This window comes from Meles meles, chromosome 14 (genome assembly GCF_922984935.1).
Source record: "Meles meles chromosome 14, mMelMel3.1 paternal haplotype, whole genome shotgun sequence".
Lineage (NCBI taxonomy): Eukaryota > Metazoa > Chordata > Mammalia > Carnivora > Mustelidae > Meles > Meles meles.
The window spans coordinates 23,929,273-23,952,463 of NC_060079.1; the positions used below are offsets into that span (position 1 = coordinate 23,929,273).

General features: G+C 36.9%; 1 non-coding gene across 1 annotated transcript; it reads left to right on the forward strand.

The window, feature by feature from the left end:
- Window positions 1-22,964: 22,964 nt before the first annotated feature.
- Window positions 22,965-23,126, forward strand: LOC123925407. The gene has a single exon (XR_006815000.1). It is a non-coding gene; the product is annotated as a U1 spliceosomal RNA (small nuclear RNA).
- The last annotated feature ends 65 nt before the right edge of the window (window positions 23,127-23,191 follow it).

Genomic DNA, 23,191 nt, shown 5'->3' on the forward strand with positions numbered 1-23,191 from the left:
GTCTACCAGAAACAAAATCTCAGAGGGAAAGGCTACCAGGGAAATTGAACTCATTAAAGATTCTTCCAGACAATAACAACCAGTTAAGTCAGACAATTGGAATAATTCATCCTCCTGGAGCACAAAACACAAAGGGCAATATGAAATGTGATATTAAGATTTTAAAAAGAAGCATACAAAAGTCAGGAATTTCCTTCCAAAATAAAAGTGTGGGTGGGAATTGATTAAATCTTAGAAGTCACTCTGATATGTTTCAATCAACAAAAAGAATTCCTTCCATCCAGGATTCAGGGTCAGGTAGCAACTTGCAGTTCTAGCCACTTTCAAACAAATATGCAGGTATGGCAGCAGTTAAAACCTGTGGCTGTGAATTACATCCCACTGACTTCATCTTGGACACCCCCTCTTATGCTTTCATTCCTTATCTGGCACACAGACCCTGGTATGAGTCTGTTTCCCATGAGTTGGCAGACATAAACTGGCACTTCTTTTGTGTCAATACTTGGCTTAGAATTTGAGAAATAGCTTTTCTTCTCTGGCTCCTCTGGTCTTTATCTGTGGTATTTGACATCTGCCAATAGTTATGATATACTTCTATACCCATCCCTATAGACACTTGGCTATAGTTACTTATCAAGATAACTTCAAAATACATAAATCATAAATTGATGAGTAAAGAGAATTTGAAAAGTCACTACGATAGTGAAAGATTTTAACATTCCTAAAAGAGATTGAAAAAAAGTAAGTAAAGATGTAGAAGACTCAAACAACAAAATAAACAAGATTGATCTAGTAAGCCTGTATCACATACAAAATGACATACTCTTTGAGTACATATGAAATGGTTCCAAAAATATCCTTGAAGTAAAGATGTCTCAACAAACACAAAGATATATCATATAGACAACATTCTTTAACCATAATGCAATAAAATGAGAAGTCAATAAAAAGAATTAATTCATGTATTTTGAAGATAAAATACACTTCTAAATAATCTAGTGGTCAAAGATGGATTGTAATAGAAATTATAAACTATTTAGAATTAAACAATGCATGTGCAGCATGTGACTAAAGTGGTACTTACAGGCAAATAAATAGACAAATTCAGATTCAGAAAAGAAAGTTTGAAAATCCATAATTAAGCCATTTAACTCACAACATTATTTAAAAAGCTACCAAGTAAACTGAGACAAGGGAGAAAAAAGAAGAAAATGTAAGAGAAAAACTTAATCAAATAGAAGAAAAAACAGTATCAGTAAAATCAAATTCTCTTTCTTTGAATGGACAAATCTTGGGTGCGAGAGTAGAAGAGGGGACTGCATATGCAGAATAAATGATAGTAGAAATGAAAAGAGAGTCGGGGGAGGAGTTAAGATGGCAGAGAAGTAGCAGGCTGAGACTACATCAGGTAGCAGGAGATCAGCTAGATAGCTTAGCTAAACATTGCAAACACCTACAAATCCAACGGGAGATGGAAGAGAAGAACAGCAATTCTAGAAACAGAAAATCAACCACTTTCTGAAAGGTAGGACTGGCGGAGAAGTGAATCCAAAACGACGGGAAGATAGACCGCGGGGGGAGGGGCCGGCTCCTGGCAAGCAGCGGAGCAACGGAGCACAAAATCAGGACTTTTTTTTTTTTTTTTTTTTTTTTTTTTTCAAAATCAGGACTTTTAAAAGTCTGCTCCACTGAGGGACATTGTTCCAGAGGCTAAACCGGGTGAAGCCCACTCGGGGTCAGCATGGCCCCAGGTCCCGCAGGGACACAGAAGGATCGGGGGTGTCGGAGTGTCGCAGAGTTCGCAGGTGTTAGAACGGAGAAGCCGGCTACAAAGACAGAGCCGAGGACTGAACTCTCAGCTCGGGGTTACCTTGAACTGGTCGCGGGCTGGGTGAGCTTGGAGCGCGGTTGGAGGCCGGGGATACAGGAGTGATTGGGCGCTGTTCTCTGGGGGCGCACTGAGGAGTGGGGCCCGGGGCTCTCGGCTCCTCGGGGCTGGAGACTGGGAGGCCGCCATTTTCATTCCCGTCCTTCGGAACTCTACGGAAAGCGTTCAGGGAACAAAGGCTACCGAAAGTGAACCGGAGCTGATTACTTAGTCCGGCCCCCAGTAAGGGCGGTGCAATTCCGCCTCGGGCAAAGACACTTGAGAGTCACTACAACAGGCCCCTCCCCCAGAAGATCAACAAAAAATCCAGCCAGGATGAAGTTCATCTACCAAGGAAAGCAGGTTCAATTCCTAGGACAGCAGCGAAATTCCAGAGGGGGAGAAAGCAAAGCACGGAACTCATGGCTTTCTCCCCATGATTCTTTCGTCTTGTGGTTAATTCAATTTCTTTTTCAATTTTTTTAATTTCTTTTTTCTTCTTCTGCTAAATTTTTTTAAACTTTTATTCTTTTCTTTTTTAACTTTTTTTGACTAGTTTATCTAATATATATATATACTTTTTCTTTCTTTTTTATATTTTTACGTTATTTATTTTCTTTTTTTAATTTTTTTCTTTTATTTTTCGGAACCTTTTTTTATCCCCTTTCTCCCCCCCATGATTTGGGGTCTCTTCTGATTTGGTTAAAGTGCATTTTTCTGGGATCTTTGCCACCCTTTTAGTATTTTATTTGCTCCTTCATATCCTCTTATCTGGACAAAATGACAAGGCGGAAAAATTCACAACAAAAAAAAGAACAAGAGGCAGTACCGAAGGCCAGGGACCTAATCAACACAGACATTGGTAATATGTCAGATCTAGAGTTCAGAATGACGATTCTGAAGGTTCTATCCAGGCTCGAAAAAGGCATGGAAGATATTAGAGAAACCCTCTCTGGAGATATAAAAGCCCTTTCTGAAGAAATAAAAGAACTAAAATCTAACCAAGTTGAAATCAAAAAAGCTATTAATGAGGTGCAATCAAAAATGTAGTCTCTCACTGCTAGGATAAATGAGGCAGAAGAAAGAATTAGTGATATAGAAGACCAAATGACAGAGAACAAAGCTGAGCAAAAGAGGGACAAACAGCTATTGGACCACGAGGGGAGAATTCGAGAGATAAGTGACACCATAAGACAAAACAACATTAGAATAATTGGGATTCCAGAATAAGAAGAAAGAGAGAAGGGAGCAGAAGGTCTATTGGAGAGAATTATTGGAGAGAATTTCCCTAATATGGCAAAGGGAACAAGCATCAAAATCCAGGAGGTGCAGAGAACCCCACTCAAAGTCAACAAGAATAGGTCCACACCCCATCACCTAATAGTAAAATTTACAAGTCTTAGTGACAAAGAGAAAATCCTGAAAGCAGCCTGGGAAAAGAAGTCTGTAACATACAATGGTAAAAATATTAGATTGGCAGCAGACTTATCCACAGAGACCTGGCAGGCCAGAAAGAGCTGGCATGATATATTCAGAGCACTAAACATGAAAAACATGCAGCCAAGAATACTCTATCCAGCTAGGCTATCATTGAAAATAGGAGAGATAAAAACCTTCCAGGACAAACAAAAACTGAAAGAATTTGCAAACACCAAACCAGCTCTACAGGAAATATTGAAAGGGGTCCTCTAAGCAAAGAGAGCTTAAAAGTAGTAGATCAGAAAGGTACAGAGACAATATACAGTAACAGTCACCTTACAGGCAATATCATGGCGCTAAATTCATATTTCTCAATAGTTACCCTGAATGTTAATGGGCTAAATGCCCCAATCAAAAGACACAGGTATCAGAATGGATAAAAAAACAAAACCCATCAGTATGTTGCCTACAAGAAACTCATTTTAGACGCGAAGACACCTCCAGATTTAAAGTGAGGGGGTCGAAAACAATTTACCATGCTAATTGGCATCAGAAGAAAGCTGGGGTGGCAATCCTTATATCAGATCAATTAGATTTTAAGCCAAAGACTATAATAAGAGATGAGAAAGGACACTATATCATACTCAAAGGGTCTGTCCAACAAGAAGATCTAACAATTTTAAATATCTATGCCCCTAATATGAGAGCAGCCAACTATAAAAACCAATTAATAAAAAAATTAAAGAAACACATCAATAATAATACAATAAGAGTAGGGGACTTTAACACTCCCCTCACTGAAATGGACAGATCATCCAAGCAAAAGATCAACAAGGAAATAAAGGCTTTAAATGACACACTGGACCAGATGGACATCACAGATATATTCAGAACATTTCATCCCAAAGCAACAGAATACACATTCTTCTCTAGTGCACCTGGAACATTCTCCAGAATAGATCACATCCTGGGTCCTAAATCAGGTCTCAACCGGTATCAAAAGATTGGGATCATTCCCTGCATATTTTCCGACCACAACGCTCTGAAGCTAGACCTCAATCACAAGAGGAAATTTGGAAAGAACCCAAATACATGGAGACTAAACAGCATCCTTCCAAGGAATGAATGGGTCAACCAGGAAATTAAAGAAGAATTGAAAAAATTCATGGAAACAAATGATAATGAAAACACAATGGTTCAAAATCTGTGGGATGCAACAAAGGCAGTCCTGAGAGGAAAATATATAGCAGTATAAGCCTTTCTCAAGAACAAGAAAGGTCTCAAGTACACAACCTAACCCTACACCTAAAGGAGCTGGAGAAAGAACAAGAAAGAAACCCTAAACCCAGCAGGAGGAGAGAAATCATAAAGATCAGAGCAGAAATCAATGAAATAGAAACCAAAAAATCAATAGAACAAATCAACGAAACTAGGAGCTGGTTCTTTGAAAGAATTAACAAGATTGATAAACCCCTGGCCAGACTTATCAAAAAGAAAAGAGAAAGGACCCAAATAAATAAAATCATGAATGAAAGAGGAGAGATCACAACTAACACCAAAGAAATACAGACAATTATAAGAACATACTATGAGCAACTCTACGCCAACAAATTTGCCAATCTGGAAGAAATGGATGCATTCCTAGAGACATATAAACTACCACAACTGAACCAGGAAGAAATAGAAAACCTGAACAGGCCCATAACCAGTAAGGAGATTGAAACAGCCATCAAAAATCTCCAAACAAACAAAAGCTCAGGGCCAGACGGCTTCCCAGGGGAATTCTACCAAGCATTTAAAGAAGAACTCATTCCTATTCTCCTGAAACTGTTCCAAAAATAGAAATGGAAGGAAAACTTCCAAACTCATTTTATGAGGCAAACATCACCTTGATCCCAAAACCAGACAAGGATCCCACCAAAAAACAGAACTACAGACCAATATGCTTGATGAACACAGATGCAAAAATTCTCACCAAAATACTAGCCAATAGCATTCAACAGTACATTAAGAGGATTATTCACCACGACCAAGTGGGATTTATTCCAGGACTGCAAGTTTGGTTCAACATCCGCAAATCAATCAATGTGATACAACACATTAATAAAGAAAGAACAAGAACCATATGATACTTTTAATAGATGCTGAAAAAGCATTTGACAAAATACAGCATCCCTTCCTGATCAAAACTCTTCAAACTGTAGGGATAGAGGGCACATACCTCAATATTATTAAAGCCATCTATGAAAAACCCACCGCAAATATCATTCTCAATGGAGAAAAACTGAGAGCTTTTCCATTAAGGTCAGGAACACGGCAGAGATGTCCATTATCACCACTGCTATTCAACATAGTACTAGAAGTCCTAGCCTCAGCAATCAGACAACAAAAAGAAATTAAAGGCATCCAAATTAGCAAAGAAGAAGTCAAACTATCACTCTTCGCAGATGATATGATACTATATGTGGAAAACCCAAAAGACCCCACTCCAAAACTGCTAGAACTTGTACAGGAATTCAGTAAAGTATCAGGATACAAAAATCAATGCACAGAAATCAGTTGCATTTCTGTACACCAACAACAACACAGAAGAAAGAGAAATTAAGGAGTCAATCCCATTTATAATTGCACCCAAAACTATAAGATACCTAGGAATAAACCTAACCAAAGAGGCTAAGAATCTATATGCAAAAAACTATTAAGTACTCATGAAAGAAATTGAGGAAGACACAAAGAAATGGAAAAATGTTCCATGCTCCTGGATTGGAAGAATAAATATTGTGAAAATGTCTATGCTACCTAAAGCAATCTACACATTTAATGCAATCCCTATCAAAATACCATCCATTTTTTTTTTCAAAGAAATGGAACAAATAATCCTAAAATTTATATGGAACCAGAAAAGACCGCGAATAGCCAAAGGAATATCGAAAAAGAAAGCCAAAGTTGGTGGCATCACAATTCCGGACTTGAAGCTCTATTACAAAGCTCTCATCATCAAGACAGCATGGTACTGGCACAAAAACAGACACATAGATCAATGGAACAGAATAGAGAGCTCAGAAATAGACCCTCAACTCTATGGTCAACTCATCTTCGACAAAGCAGGAAAGAATGTCCAGTGGAAAAAAGACAGCCTCTTCAATAAATGGTGCTGGGAACATTGGACAGCCACATGCAGAAAAATGAAATTGGACCACTTCCTTACACCACACACAAAAATAGACTCCAAATGGATGAAGGACCTCAATGTGAGAAAGGAATCCATCAAAATCCTTGAGGAGAACACAGGCAGCAACCTCTTCGACCTCAGCCGCAGCAACATCTTCCTAGGAACATTGCCAAAGGCAAGGGAAGCAAGGGCAAAAATGAACTATTAGGACTTCATCAAGACCAAAAGCTTTTGCAGAGCCAAGGAAACAGTTAACAAAACCAAAAGACAACTGACAGAATGGGAGAAGATATTTGCAAACAACATATCAGATAAAGGGCTAGTGTCCAAAATTTAGAAGGAACTTAGCAAACTCAACACCCGAAGAACAAAGAATCCAATCCAGAAATGGGCAGGGGACATGAACAGACATTTCTGCAAAGAAAACATCCAGATGGCCAACAGACACATGAAAAAGTGCTCCACATCACTCGGCATCAGGGAAATACAAATCAAAACCACAATGAGATATCACCTCACACCAGTCAGAATGGCTAAAATTAACAAATCAGGAAATGACAGATGCTGGCAAGGATGCGGAGAAAGGGGTACCCTCTTACACTGTTGGTGGGAATGCAAGCTGGTGCAACCACTCTGGAAAACAGCATGGAGGTTCCTCAAAATGTTGAAAATAGAACTACTCTATGACCCAGCAATTGCACTACTGGGTATTTACCCTAAAGATGCAAACGTAGTGATCCGAAGAGGCACGTGCACCCGAATGTTTATAGCAGCAATGTCTACAATAGCCAAACTATGGAAAGAACCTAGATGTCCATCAACAGATGAATGGATAAAGAAGATGTGGTGTATATACACAATGGAATACTATGCGGCCATCAAAAGAAATGAAATCTTGCCATTTGCGACGACGTGGATGGAACTAGAGGGTATCATGCTTAGTGAAATAAGTCAATCGGAAAAAGACAACTATCATATGATCTCCCTGATATGAGGACGTGGAGATGTAACATGGGGGGTTAAGGGGATAGGAGAAGAATAAATGAAACGAGATGGGATTGGGAGGGAGACAAACCATAAATGACTCTTAATCTCACAAAAGAAACTGAGTGTTGCTGGGGGGAGGGGAGGTTGGGAGAAGGGGAGTGGGGTTATGGACATTGGGTAGGGTATGTGCTATGGTGAGTGCTGTGAAGTGTGTAAACCTGGCGATTCACAGACCTGTACCCCTGGGGATAAAAATACATTATATATTTATAAAAAATAAGAAATAAATAAAAAAATTTTAAAAATTTTAAAAAAGATTAAAAAAAATAAAAAATAAAACCTACCTAGAATTTCACTTCATGTTAAAAAAAATAGCCTCTATGGATTACAAACAAAGGTAAAAATGAGGTCATGAAGTTTGCATACAAGTGTGCCTGTTGGGATGAGAAAAACTTTCTAAGTGAAAGCAATTGTATGGATCAAAACAGTGAAAATGGATTCACTTGACTACATAAAGAATTAAAATGCCTGTATGTCAGAAATATCATTAATAAATAAAAGGCAGAAAAGCCTGAAAAAAAAACTGTACTCTTTCTAGAAGACAATATATTAGTATTCTTAATATACAAAAACTTTCCCAAATCAACTAGAAATACTCTCAAACCTACAAACACACACACACACACACATCCTTTAACACAGGCAATTGTGAAGAGGAGGAAAATGAGGCCCAGAAAAGCTAATTAACTTGCACAGGTTACCCAGTTAATAATTGGCAGACTCTAGGAAGAGATCCAGAGGCACATTTGTTCCAGAACCCATGACATGCTATGCCATATTCATAAACACAAGATAGCCAGGGCAACAGCAAAATGCCAATGGTGTTTCTCCCTGACTTGAAGACCTGTGGGTATTAACTTCCTTGGACAAGTTGGAGGTGGGTCTCTGCCTATAAAGATCATGTGCTGGCATCTATGCTCTTACAGACAAGGACATTTTATGGTAAATCCAAGACTGTGTTCTAAGCTAAGTGTCCCAGACCCAGGTCAATACAGCCTTAGTTAGGATAACTGCCCAAAACATAGGGACACTGTGGACACCAAAAAGGAAAGTCCCATCTCCTTTTGAAATTATGCTCTGAATCTCTGCCTTTCCCAGGGCAACTCATTCATATGAGATATTTCTCTAAAACAGATCTCTTAACCTGTTATTTCTGCAAGAGTAGAGAGACTCCAAATGTTATTTATTGCTTGGGAGAATGAGACTGTATTGGAACTGTTATGTGGTATATTTAATTTCATTTTCTTCCCTTCTCCCCCACCCTGCTACTTCCCCAGCCTCTATGCAGATCTGGAGAATCCCTCTTCCCTAAGCAAGCTGTGATATATTCTAGCATATGAAGTACAGCAGATGTTCACCTTTTATTATCTCTTTCTCCACCATTTCCCCAGTGATTAAAGAAAATGCTAATTTTTGTTTCATTTACTACAAGCTTTCAGGTAAGTCACCTCCTTAAATTAGTATCTCAACCCTTGTACAGATGCTCTGTTTTTTCTATGCTTGGGCTTCTCTTTCCACATTAAAAAAAAAAAAAAAAAAGAAATGGGGGCACCTGGGTGGCTCAGTGGGTTAAAGCCTCTGCCTTCAGCTCAGGTCATAATCTCAGGGTCCTGGGATCGAGCCCCACATCAGGCTCTCTGCTCAGCAGGGAGCCTGCTTCCTCCTCTCTCTCTGCCTGCCTCTCTGCCTACTTGTGATCTCTGTCTGTCAAATAAATAAATAAAAATCTAAAAAAGAAAAAAGAAAAGAAAAGAAATGCAAAGAGAGTCAAAATAAAGATAGTTTGTACTGGTTTATAAAATTATAAGAGAATACCATAAGCAAATTATTCAGTAAGTTTTTTTTTTTAAGATTTTATTTATTTATTTGACAGAGAGAGATCACAACTAGGCAGAGAGGCAGGCAGAGAGAGAGGAGGAAGCAGGCTCCCTGCTGAGCAGAGAGCCTGATGTGGGACTCGATCCCAGGACACTGGGATCATGACCTGAGCCGAAGGTAGAGGCCTTAACCCACTGAGCCACCCAGGTGCCCCTAGTCAGTGAGTTTTAAAAACTTAAATATGATAGACAATTTCCTGGAAAAATATTGCAATTTCCCAAAACTGATTCAAGAAGTAGTAGAAACCTAGAAGAAATATATATCCATTAATGAAAGTGAATTCGAGTAGTTAAAAATTTAAAAATGTCCCATATAGAAGCACCAAAGCAGAGCTTTAAATAATTATAAAACCTCTTTCTTATTCAAACTATTCCAGAGACTAAGAGATAGGAAAAGCTCTCCAGTTACTTTTATGAGGCCAGGAAAACCTTACCATCAATACTAAGTGAAAACAGTGTAAGACAGTGAAATTATAGGCTTAATTGCTTTTATGAATATATATCATAGATATAAAACTTTGGTATATAGCACTAGCACCAAGCAAACTTTAAACAAGAATGTATGGATGACATAATTACTATAAAATCTATTAATGTAAACACTTTCTTAATAAATCAAAGAAAAAAATCTCAACAGATACAGAAAATTACACCATGAAAAAAGTTAATATCCTTTCATAATAAAGAGTTTTGGTAAACTAGGAAGAGACAAAACTTATTTCACCTAGAAAAAGTACAAAAAATAAGTTTCTTATTTTTTAATCAATGATAGAGGCATTTGCTATAAAGTTGGGAATATAATAAAGATGCCTGTTATGAACACAACTTCTTCAACTTGTGACTGGAGGTCTTCACCAATGCCATAGAACAGGAAGCAGAAATAAGAAATAAGTGGAGGGGCTCCTGGATGGCTCAGTGGGTTAAAGCCTCTACCTTCGGTTTAGGTCATGATCCCAGGGTCCTGGGATCAAGCCCTGCATTGGGCTTTCTGCTCAGCAGGGAGCCTGCTTCCTCCTCTCCCTCTGCCTGCCTCTCTGCCTACTTGTGATCTCTGTCTGTCAAATAAATAAATAAAGTCTATAACAACAACAACCAAAAAAAGTGGAAGAGGGGTTCAAAATTGTCATGAACTGTAGAACTCACGACTGTCTACAGAAAAGCCAAAAGAATTCACAAACTTAGAACTAATAAGAGAGTTCAGCAGAGTCACTGAATACAAGATTGATTAATCAAAAAAAAAAAAAAATCAATCACATTCCCATGCACAAAAACTACTTATTAAAAAACAAATGGCCAGTTAAAATATTCATTCCATAATAAATGGAAAAATATTTTAAAATCTGCAAAATTTCTAGAAATAAATCTAACAAAAGCAGTATATTACCTGACAGGATAAAACTATAAAATTTTAATGAAGGATATAACAGAATACTTAAGTAAATGGAAAGATATGTCATATTCATTTACCAGAAGGCTCTCGACATCATTAAGATGTCAGTCCTCCCCAGATTAACCTGAAAATTCAAAGGAATCCCAATGAATATTATAGCTTGTCATGAAAACTGACAGGCTTTTCCTGAGTTTTATTTAGGTGAGTAAAAGTCAAAAATAGCCAACACTTCTTTAGAGAAGATTTAAAAAAGGGATGTCCTCCATCAGATACCAAAGCTAACGTAAGGCTGCAATAATTAAAACAATGTGCAAAAAGACTGACAGACCAATGGAAAAGAATGGAGACCTTGGAAATTAAAACTTGCCAAAGGAAATGTCTTTATGAAGCTGGCTAGGAAACAGTCTCTTAAATAAGATATAATAAGCCCAAACCAAAAAAAGGGGGGAAATTGACAAATTCAACTACATTAAAAACAAACCTATAGTGGCACCTGGGTGGCTCAGTCAGTTAAGCGTCTGCCTTTGACTCAGGTCATGATCTCAGGGTCCTTGGGATCAAGTCCCACATCCAGCTCTCTTCTTAGTGGGGATTCTGCTTCTCCTTCTCACTCTTCCTCTGTGCTCTCGCTCTCTCTCTCTTTCAAATAAATAAGTAAAATCTTTAAAAAAAATTTAGAATTAGAACATTATTTTTCAGAAGTCACAGACTAGAAGAATTACAATCACTAGAAACAAAACATTAGTAATAAAAATATGTAAATAACTTTAATATAAAGAAATAGACAACCCAAAAAAAAGTAGACAAAGACATGACCTCTCAATTCACAAAAGAACCATGTGACTGACAAATACACATATGAAGGATGCCTAACTGCATTAATCATCAAGGCCATGTGAATTAAAACAACAATAAAGCAGCATTTCATACTTTGAGATAAGCAAAAATTAAGAAGCCTGACAAAAGTTATGAGGGATGTGTAATAATGAAAACTCTACTAGTGGAAGTTAAAATTTGTGTAAACATTTAAGAGAGTAAATTGGCAATATAGTAAATATAGTAAAACTGCTGATGAATGTACTCCACCAGCCAGGAATTCAAATCCCAGGCATATACCCTAAAGCAACTCTAAGGACATATCTGTCAAGAATCACACATAAAGATGCTCATCTTTGCAGCCTCATTTACAAAGGGAAAAAAATTGAACCCTTTTTAGTGTGTATTACTATTGATGGATAAATAAACTATAATATATTTATTCAATAGTGCATCAATCAACAGTTAAAATGAATTAACTAGATCTATAAGTATCAATATGAATAAATGTCAGAAACGAAATAGAGAAAGAATCAAGAATCATTTCTGTCAAATGGGAAGCATATCACATCATGTAATACAGTGTTTAGGACATAAATATGTGCAAGAATATGTACAGTAAATGTATAATTTAAAGAAAGGAAGAACATAACACTAACTTCAAAAAAGTGAAAGTCTGGCAAGGAAGAAAGAGAAATGGGAGTCAAGAAGGTAAAATTAGATATATGGCGGCTCTGCATTGAATTGTGTCTCCCCAGAATTCATAGGTTGAAGCCTTAATCCCCACTGTGGTTATATTTGGAGACAGGGCTTCTAAGGAAGTACTCAAGATTGAATTAACCATAGGAGTGGGGCCCTATTCAATAGAGTTAGTGTCCTTATAAGAAGAGACACCAAAAAGTTCACACTCTCTCTCCATTCACACACATTGAAAAAAGGCCAGTGAGGACAGAGTGAGAAGTCTGTAAACCAGAAAGAGTTCTCACCAGGAACAGAATCAGCTGGCATGTTGATTTGGGACTTCTAGCCTCCAGAACTACAAGAAAATAAATTTCTGTTGTTTAAGTCATATGGTCTGTGGTATTCTGTTACTATAGCCTGAGCTAATACAATGGCAGAACATTAAAATGTGTTAAATCTAAATAGTGACTATGTGTGTGTGTGTTATAATATTATAAAGTATGTGTTATAATATTCTCTATGATTTTTATTTTATTCTAAATAGTCCCCTCACATATACAGTCATTGTTTAATCTGACTGATGCCACAAGGAAAACATTAGTGATTTTAATCACACTAGAAACAAGGATATAGAACTCATTCTCTCCAAGAAGTCATAAAAGTTTTACATTTCACTGAATAAAGGGTTCTTGCAGAGAAGGGGTACTTCTGCAAACTGGTGAGGTCATTCTGGATGCCCCTGTAGTTGAGATTGACAGACACTCGTGCCCTTCCTCCTGCACTGGGTCCCCTTGTCATCCAGTCAATAAATGCCCAACCGGATTGACACCATCATTCGCAATTTGTTCCATTCTTTGAATTTTAGGAAACCTAACAGGGCTAATCCCAAATACTTTCAATCAACCTCTTGATATGAGAGGAAGAAAGATTCATCATGCTGCTTTTCAAACAAGAAGAAAAGACGTGGTATTGTTGTGTCTTGCCCAAACACTGTGATATGAAATATACATCAAAGCATATTAGCACAATTCCTTGCACCCAGCAAGCACTCAATACACATTTATTGAACCAAGAGTTCATGCTTATAATATTACCCTTTGATTTTAGTTCAGCATTTAAACATTTGCTTGAAAGTGTCTACATGAAACAAGATACCAACTAAACCAAGTATGATTGGGATTGAAAAACCATTAACCTAGAATGGTGATAGGCTCAGTTCCACTGGTTCTCAAACTTTAGAGTATGTTGGGATTATCAGGAAGACTCACTGAAACATAGATTTCTGAGTCCCTTTCCCCAAATTTCTAGGGTGGAGTTCAAAAGATAGAATTTCCAGCAAGTCCACAGGTAATGTTGATGCCATTCGGCTGGACACTCCATTTTAATAACTATTGGTCTAGATCTTCACAGGTGCCTGGAGAAAGTAAAGTATGGTTGACCCTTGAAAAATCCAGGGATTAGAGGCACTAACCCCCTCCCCACCATGAAGCTGAAAATCTACATACAACTTTTGAGTTCCCAAAAACTTAATGAGTAATAGCCTACTGTTGGCCAGGAGCCTCACCAATAACATAAACAGTCAGTTAACATATATTTGGTATCTATATGTATTATATGCTGTATTCTTACAATAAAGTAAAAAACAGAATATGTTACTAAGAAAATTATAAGGATGGGAAAATACATTTACAGTACCATACTGTAGTTATCCCAAAAAATCTGCATAAGCGAACTTAGGCAGTTCAAACCCATATTGTTCAAGGATCAGTTGTACTATTTTTAAAATCTGAATTTTATTCATATATACACTCACATATGTATATATAATAGAATATGTATACATAATACCTGGTATAACATATAGTAAGATATAAAATAATATAGCTATAATAATCTTATTTTACTATACCCTTAAACTACAAATTAATAAACTGAAAAATAATTGAGTGTTTACTATATGCAGGGCACTATGGTACTTGCATAAGACACTACTTATTTTAATCTTCACAGCAACTCTACAAGGTAAATATTATTATCCTTATTTTTTTAATATTTTATTTATTCATTTGAGAGAGACAGAGAGAGCACACAAGCAGGGGGAGAGGCAGAAGGAAAGGGAGAAGCAGGCTCCCCACTGGGCCATCCAGGAGCTCAATCCCAGGACCTGGAGATCATGACCTGAGCCAAAGGCAGATGCCTAACTATCTGAGCCACCCAGGCGCTCCATTCCTATTTTCACATGAGTAAGTTGAGCCTCAGAGAGGTTAAGTGACCTGGCCAGCTGAAGTGGGGACACTAGAATTTGTACCTAAGTGGAACTCCAGAGCCCAAGCTCCCACCCTTGCTTTCACATCTGAAATAACAAGCAGGCTTCTGGACCTAGCATCAAAAGTACAAACCTGACACCGTTTGTACTCTAAAACACCAACAATGGGAGCCATTGCATTCATGTCGAGAGCCTGATGATGGGAAAGGCACCAGAGCACATGCTTCCTTCTACCTGAAACTAACCATTCACCCTATGGAGAGGAAAAACCAGAAGAAACAAACTGAAGACATTAGTAGAAGATCCTAGTACTATTTTTCTCTTGATCTCCCCAAACCACAAAATAAAGATTCCTGTACATTATATTCATTTCCTCCCTCAGTCCCAGTGGCATCATTTGAAACACAATAAAGAAAAGACAAAACTGCGTTTTGGGGGGGAAATATCTTAGCATCCTTTTGTTCCATTTTTTTCTGGTTAGTGAGCTGTTACAGGAACTTTTGAAGTCTTTACATTAAGGGGGGGGTGGAAGTGAACACAATTATTTCTTAGTAGTCTAGGAAGAGTACTGATGAAAAAGAAATGAAGTAGCAAGCAAGTAAGATATGAGATTGACCGTGTCAGAAAGCCAGTAACATTTCAAGTACAGGGAGACCAGGAAAATTGAGACAAGCTGCTCCTTAAAAAGGAGGAAAGAGAATGTCATCTTGCTTTGTCAAGTTGATGACATATTCATTTTTTCAGACTTTCTAATTTTACTTACGTTTTAAAGAAGGAAAAAGCGAAAACATTAAAATATTAAGTGGACAGAGCTTCCCATTAAAATAAATACACTCTGCTTTATTGTCTGGAAAACTAACGAGCTCCAGACTACTAACTGAATTCTGTCATTTTTTGAAAGAAGACATTGTTAGCACATTTCTAGAAGTTAGGTTAAATTGGTATCAATTAATCTTAGAATTACAAAATTAGAAGAAAATATTCTAAAGTACTTAGGAAAACAATGCATATTAAACAATGCATATTATACCTCCAATGTAGTAATCTGCTTCCTTTTTGCCTGAAATATGGGGCTGTTAGCAATGTTAACCAAAATGGGACTGTTGCTTCAGTCTACATTGAGATCATTTTCCCTCTTGGCTGAAGATGTCAGCATAGTTGGTATTGATCTTGTATGTGTATTTGAGGCTGGGAAATCTGATATCTAATTCGCACTAACATTCATGCATTTTGCTCAGGATTAAATTTTAACTTCATCTTTGATGCCTTTTCCTCACACTCTACTTGTAACTGGCAAATCCTATCAGCTCTACCTTCAAAATCCAACCCCTTCTCTCCACTCTCACCACTTTCACCCTAGTTCAAGCATCTTTCACTTCCACAGTTGAATGAGCCTTCTCCCTGCTTCTGTGGAATATTCTACACAGGAGTGGTTAAAGTGAGATAGCATCACCACATAGCTCAACGCTGCCCATCTCACTTGGAACAAAATCCAAAGTCATCACCATAGCTTATAAGGCTCTCTTGATCTGCCCCCAATTATCCCTTAGACCCTAATTCTTACTTCTCTTTAAGTTCTTTGTGTTTATTACATCAAACCTACCCATAATAACAATACCACTCCCTGTTCTATTCAATCTCCTTCTCTCATAGGCGATTACATCACACCTTCTCCTCTCTCCTCAAAACTCCAACAGTCCTCTCCATTTCCACTCCCAGCTATGGCCTTGCCCTCTATTGTACTAGAAAAGAGTAGCAAATAGAGAGAGGTCCACACATTCCCACCTCTGTATTTACCCACTAACCAGCATGTGTGCCCACTTATTCTGCCCTCCTCATGGGTGTACTGGCCAGGCTTCTATTTAAGACCAGCCTCTCTACTCATGTACTGGACACCCTCCTTCTTGCCTCCATTAATTCTCTCCTCTCATTTTGTCATCAATTTCCCCCTCTTTCCTAGATTATTCCCATCAGCATACAATTTTTACCTTCTTAAAAATTTAAAAAAAAAAACTATACTCTGCTTCCCACATTTGCCATGCACAGCAACAAAACTCCTCTAAAGAGATATCTGTATTTCCTCTCCTCCCCTTCACTCTCAATCCTAGCACAACTACTCAACACAAATGTAAGTCCAGAGGTCACCTCTCACATTGTACCTTGTATCACCTGTTAGCTTCTGTTGACACAGTTTATCATTCCCTCCTGGATATACTTTCTTCACTTGGCACCCAGAATGCCACACAACCCGGTTCTGCTCCTGGCCAGTACCTACTTCCCTTAGACCCCCTCATCCCTAACTCAACTCTGAGCTAGGATTCTCTGATCTCATCTCTTACCATGCTCCCATCATTCACTTTCACCTGCCACACTAGTCGGCTTCTTTGCCAACTTAAGTATAAGTATATCAGTTGAGAAGTCCTTCTCCATGCTCTTCTCCCTCCCTGGAATATTCTTCACTCAGCTCCTTCAAGTTGTTGTTCAGTATCACATAATCAGCAGCACCTTCACTGAATACCCTATTTAAATTTATAATATCCACCACCCTCAAACTTCCCATTTCCATTTATTTTGCTCCAGGGCACTTATCAAATTTTAACATACTACAAAATGTACCTATTCCACTTATTTTATTCCTTTAGTCTGACTATGATCACTTTGTCATTCAAAAGTGATTTGATAGATACCTTTAATTCTAGATACCTGCCCATAGCAAGCATTTATCGAATCATTATCATATTAATAAAGCTACAGCTTTGGCTCCTAACACAGAAGTTAAGACAGTTATCACTACCAAAGACCATGTATTAAAAAACTGAGACACACTTAGAAACCCAATTCATGAGCAAAATATTCAGTAACAAAATAAGGAGATTAAGGTCCCAATAGATTGCTCAGAACTGATTTGGTCAACATACAGAACCATTTCCATAGCCATGTTGAGAAACACCATTTTTGGAAAGGGATGCCACTCAAATCATTAAATGAGTTAGCACCTGATAATTTAATGGGTAAAGAGAGTTACCATTGAAGCATAGGATCATATAGTTACCGGCCCTCGAATACCAGTAACTATAGCATTTTGTAGTTTGTCTTAAATTCTTCAGGTCTTAAAATAGACATGGTCATTTTACAGAAGTCCAAATCAGAAATAATTTGAAGATAACACAAGTAGCAGGACCATTTCATGCCAAACTAATGACCTGAGGACATGCAAGGCATGACTCCTTTGTATAAATCCACTTCAGAGCATGGGTCAAAATCATTAAACTAATGTTAGACTGGAGTCCCTGGGCTCAGAGTACCCCATGGCTCCGGAGGATTAGGATTTGTAAGAAAAATACTAAACACAGAGACATGTATAAACACTTTAAAAGATTCTTTATACAAATGCATTTTTGTCTGAAATCAAAACTCCAGACAACAGAACTTTAAGTTCCACTTTGAAATGACAAGTAAGTTTAGAAAGACACTCAAGAGATAATTTTGAAAGAAAAAGAAAAAAACCTCTCAAGATGAAGTATGAAAACATCACTGCTTGACTGTAATGAATGTTAGTATTTTTAATGTTTATTATTAAGTTTTGGTCCCATTAAAAATTCAAGTTTAGCAACTTCTGAGAGCTTTGGTATTTGTGTGATGAGTCATCTACCCCTCAACCCAGCCCAAAGCAATGTCCTTATCGAGGGCTGAGTTAGAGGTGAGTGACTCTATGACCTGGCCATCTGATGTCAATATACTGTCCCAGAAGAGGGGGATGCGAGCCACATTCACTGAGCTTTAGTTTCAAATTTAAATATATGGAATGCCTACGATATGCAATAAGGAAGTTTATGTTACACAGAAACTGGCTAGCTCTTCACCACATTTTTTCTGCCCTCCTTCTTCAAAAAACTATACTGTATGTCCAGCCACCCTTGCAGGTAAATATAACTGAGCCCTAGCCATTGAAATGTGAGCAGAAGTAACGTATGCCACCTCTTGGCTTTGGTTTGTAAAAATATCTCCCCAAGAAATGCCAGCTGAATGTAGATGGGTACGGCAACCTTAAAAGCTATATGTCAAAGGTGGCAGAGTCACAGATAGAAAGAGCCCAGGCAGGAGCCCCTAATCACTACTTAGAAGAGAGTTGATGTTTGAAAGGGAACCCATTTTAGATTCTACAGAGATAATACAACAAATCTTTTAAAGTTTTTTTTTTGTTTGTTACAGTAGCTCCCATTACCTTAAATACACTTATCTTAGTTTAGAATGATAAAAGTTACACTATCTTAGTTTAGAATGATAAGAGTTAACGAATTAATTATTCACTAACTAAATTAGTTACTAATGACTAATTCATTTAAGGTAAACAACAATCACCAAGCTTTAACATCCTTGCTCTAGCATTCAAATCCAACAAGTTTGCAAAAGCTGTAAACAGACTGATACCAGGGTCTGCTTTCCAATATATAAGGCTTTCAATGAGCTTAACCTCTAAGACTTCCATAAATAAAATAAAAACGAAGATTTTGCTTGCTGTTGCTAATTGTTGAATAAAAGGATTTTTTTTTTTTTTACTCTAATCTAGCATCCCCCTACCTTTGATCCTGGAGAAGTCTACATCCAAAAAAAAAAAAAAAAAAAATTAGAAAAAGAGACATAAAAGAGTTTTGAGGAATAGGATGGGGTCCTCAAGGAAGGGATCAGACCTGAGTAAGGTGAGGGGAGAAGCTTTAAATCCAAAATAAAACTGAAGTTCTAATTTTGCCAAGACAGGGCTTTTAATGTCTAAAATTATCCAAATGATCAAAATGAGAGAAAAGGAAACAAACAAAAAAAAGTTGCACAAGCTGAAAACAAAGAGCAACATGATAGACATAAATCTAACCATATCCATAATCACATTAAAAGTGTGATACTTTATAATACAACATAAGGAACACAGTGATATTTTAATGATGTTGTATGGTGACAGATGGTGGCTACACTTTTGGTGAATATAGCATAATGTATGAATTTGTTGAATCACAATGTTGTACACCTGAAACAAATGTAACTTTCTGTGTCAACTATACTTAAACAAAAAAAAATTTAATAGAATAAAATAAGCAAATGAACTGAAGAAAGAAATCAAAGAAGACACAAATAAATGGAATGATATCTCCTCTTCAGGGATGAGAAGAATTAATATTGTTAAAATGTCAGTACTACCAAAAACTATCTACAAATACAATACAATCCCTATCAAGATTTCAATGGCATTTTTTACAGAAGTGGAAAAAATACTCCTAAAATGTAGCTAGCCCATAAAAACCCCTAGTAGCCAAAGGAATTCTAAGAAAGAAGAACAAATCAAAAAGTATCACGCTACCTGGTTTCAAGCTATAGCATAGAGCTATAGTCATCAAAACAGTATGGCACTGGCATAAAAACAGACAAACAAATGGAATACAAGAATCGAGAGGCCAGAAATAAACCCAAGCACATAAGGTCAACTAATATTTGACAAGGGAGTCAAAAATACTCCATGGAGAAAAGACAGTCTCTTCAATAAATAGTACTGGAATAACTGGATATTCACACATAAAGAATGAAAATGAACCCATAGCTTACACCACTCACAAAAATTGACTTGAAATAGATTAAAGACTTAAATATAAGACCTGAAACCATGAAAAAAACATAGGAACATAGGTTCTTGGCATGGGTTTTGGTAATGATTTTTTTGGCTATGGCGCCTAGAGCACAAGGAATAAAATATAAAATAAATGAGTAGGACTATATTAAGTTAAAAAGCTTCTGCACAGAAAAAAATAACAATCAATAAAATGAAAAGACAGCCTATGAAATGGAAAAAAAAATTTGTAAGCCATACGTCTGATACGGAGTTAATATCAAAAACATATAAAGAACTCATACAACTCAATAGCAAAACAACAATAAAATAAAACAAATAACCCAAATGAGAGATGGGTTTCATAAACACTGCTGTAAAGAATGTATAGAAAAGGCCAGCAGGTACATGAAAAGATGCCTAGTATCACTGGTCATTAGGGAAATCCAAATTAAAACCACAATGAGGGGGCACCAGGGTGGATCAGTGGGTTAAGCCTCTGCCTTCAGCTCAGGTCATGATCTCAGGGTCCTGGGATTGAGTCCCGCGTTGTGCTCTCTGCTTGACAGGGAGCCTGCTTCCTCCTCTCTCTCTCTCTGCTTGCCTCTCTGCCTACTTGTGATCTCTCTCTGTCAAATAAATTTTAAAAATCTTAAAAAAAAAACACACACAATGAGGTATCACCTCATGCTCATTAATATGGCCTCCAGCAGAAAACTAGGAGATAACAAATGCTGGTGTGGACGTGGAAAAAAGGAAACCTATATACACTGTTGTTGGGACTGTAAACTGGTACAATCACTATGGAAAACCACTAAAAAATTAAAAATAGAGCTACCATATGATCCAGCAATTCCACTTCTGGAAATCTACCTAAAGAAAAAAAAAAACAAAAAACACTAACACGGAAAGATTTGCACCCCCATGTTCATATCAGCACTACTTATAATAGCCAAGACATGGGAACAACCTGTGCCCATTAGTGGATGAATGGACAAAGAAGATATCACACACACACACACACACACACACACACACACACACAGTAGAATATTATTCAGCCATTAAAAAGAATTAAATGTTGCCATTTATAACAACATGGATGAACCTTGAGGGCATTGTGATAAGTGAAAAAAGTCAGACAGAGAAATACAAATACTATCTGGTCTCACTTATATGTGGAATCTAAAAAGCAAAAACAAAAATACACAAATAAAAAAGCTCAGATATCAAGAACAGACTGGTGGTTTCCAGAGGCCAAGGGTGGGTGAAATGGGTGAAGGGAATCAAAAATTACAAACCTCCAGTTATAGAACACATCAGTGGGATATAATATACAACATGGTGATTATAGTTAATAATACTATATTTCATTTTTGAAAGTTACTAAGAGAGTAAATCTTCAAAGTTCTCATCACAAAAAAATGTAACTATGTATGGTGATGGAGGTTAAACAGACAGTGTGGTGATCATTTTGCAATATATATAAATATTGAATCATTATATTATATACCTGAAACTAATATAATGTATGTCAGCTGTACCTAAATTAAAAAATTAAAATAAATAAAACAAAAACTATAAAGAATAAATGATAAAAAGGTAATAAAAAATGTTTACTAAGAAATGAAATAATACATACTATTAGAAAATCATTGGCAGTAATAAAAAAAGAACATTTTACACCAAAACCTATAAGACACAAATAAAAGCTGTACTGAATGCAAAATAAATAGCTTTAAATGCCTTAATTTGTTTAAAAAGTTAGAAAATAAAGAAACTTTGTGTTAAAAAATAAGAAAAAATGGCAAAACTAACAAAAATAAGCTGGGGAATAAGTATTTATAAGGATAAAAGTTAAAATGAGAAACAACAACAAAAATAATAGAAAGGATAATTAAATCCAAAAGTTCATTCCTTGCAAAAACCAATAAAATAAATGAAACTCTTGAAAGCTTGATAAAATAAGAAAGAAGCACAAAGTAAGCACAGTTTAGGAACAGGAAAGGAAACCATTGATTCAGGAGAGATAAAAGAATAACATAAGAATACTAAATCCAACTCTCTGACAAAAGATTTGAAAGCCCAGAGGAATAAATTATGTCTTAGCAAAACAGCAATTACAAAACCAACCCAATAAGAAGTGGACAATTTGGGGGCACCTGGGTGGCTCAGTCCGTTAAGCATCTGCCTTCAGCTCAGGTCATGATCTCAGGGTCGGAGGATCCAGCCCTGCACTGGGCTCCTGCTCAGCAGAGAGTCTGCTTCTCCTTCTCCTGTCTCCCCCTGTTTCTCCCCGCTCCCATTTGTGCACTTGTGCTCCCTCTCTCTCTCTCAAATAAATTTTTTTTAAAGTGGACAATTTTAATCAATTAACAAATAATCCATAAAATGATCCAAATCTACTGTTTAAAAAGATACCAAGACTAGATGGCTCCATAGCCAACTTTTTTCCTGACTTTAAAGAAAACTTCCGTGTTGTTTAAAATCAACCGTAGAAAACTACATAAAGCTCTCTAATGATTCCAATATAATTTCCCTGTTCAAATTTGATAAAAATAGAAGCAAAATAGAAAACTGTAAATCAATTGAACTTATTACTATAAAAGCAAAGACTCTAAATAAGATACTAGCAAAGAGAATCTATCAATCTCTCAAAAGACTAAGTGGAATATATTTCAGGAATAATAAAGTGTTTCATATCAGGAAATGAATGTATCCACTTAATCCAGTACAACAAAAACTAAAAGATAAAAGTATATGTCTTATCAATAGATATTTAAAAGGCATTGGCAAAATTCAATAGCCAGTCCTTATTAAAAATAACACTAGGATACTTACCTGGCAGGGGAGATACCATGATCACAAAGGTGGTTTTCCCAGGGCGAGGCTTATCCATTGCACTCCAGATGTGCTGACCCCTGCGATTTCCCCAAATGTGGGAAACTCAATTGCATAATTTGTAGTAGTGGGGGACTCCATTTGCACTCTTCCCGTGGAAAAAAAAATTTTTTTTAAAGAATAAATTTTTAAAAAAAATTTTTTTTAAATAACACTAGG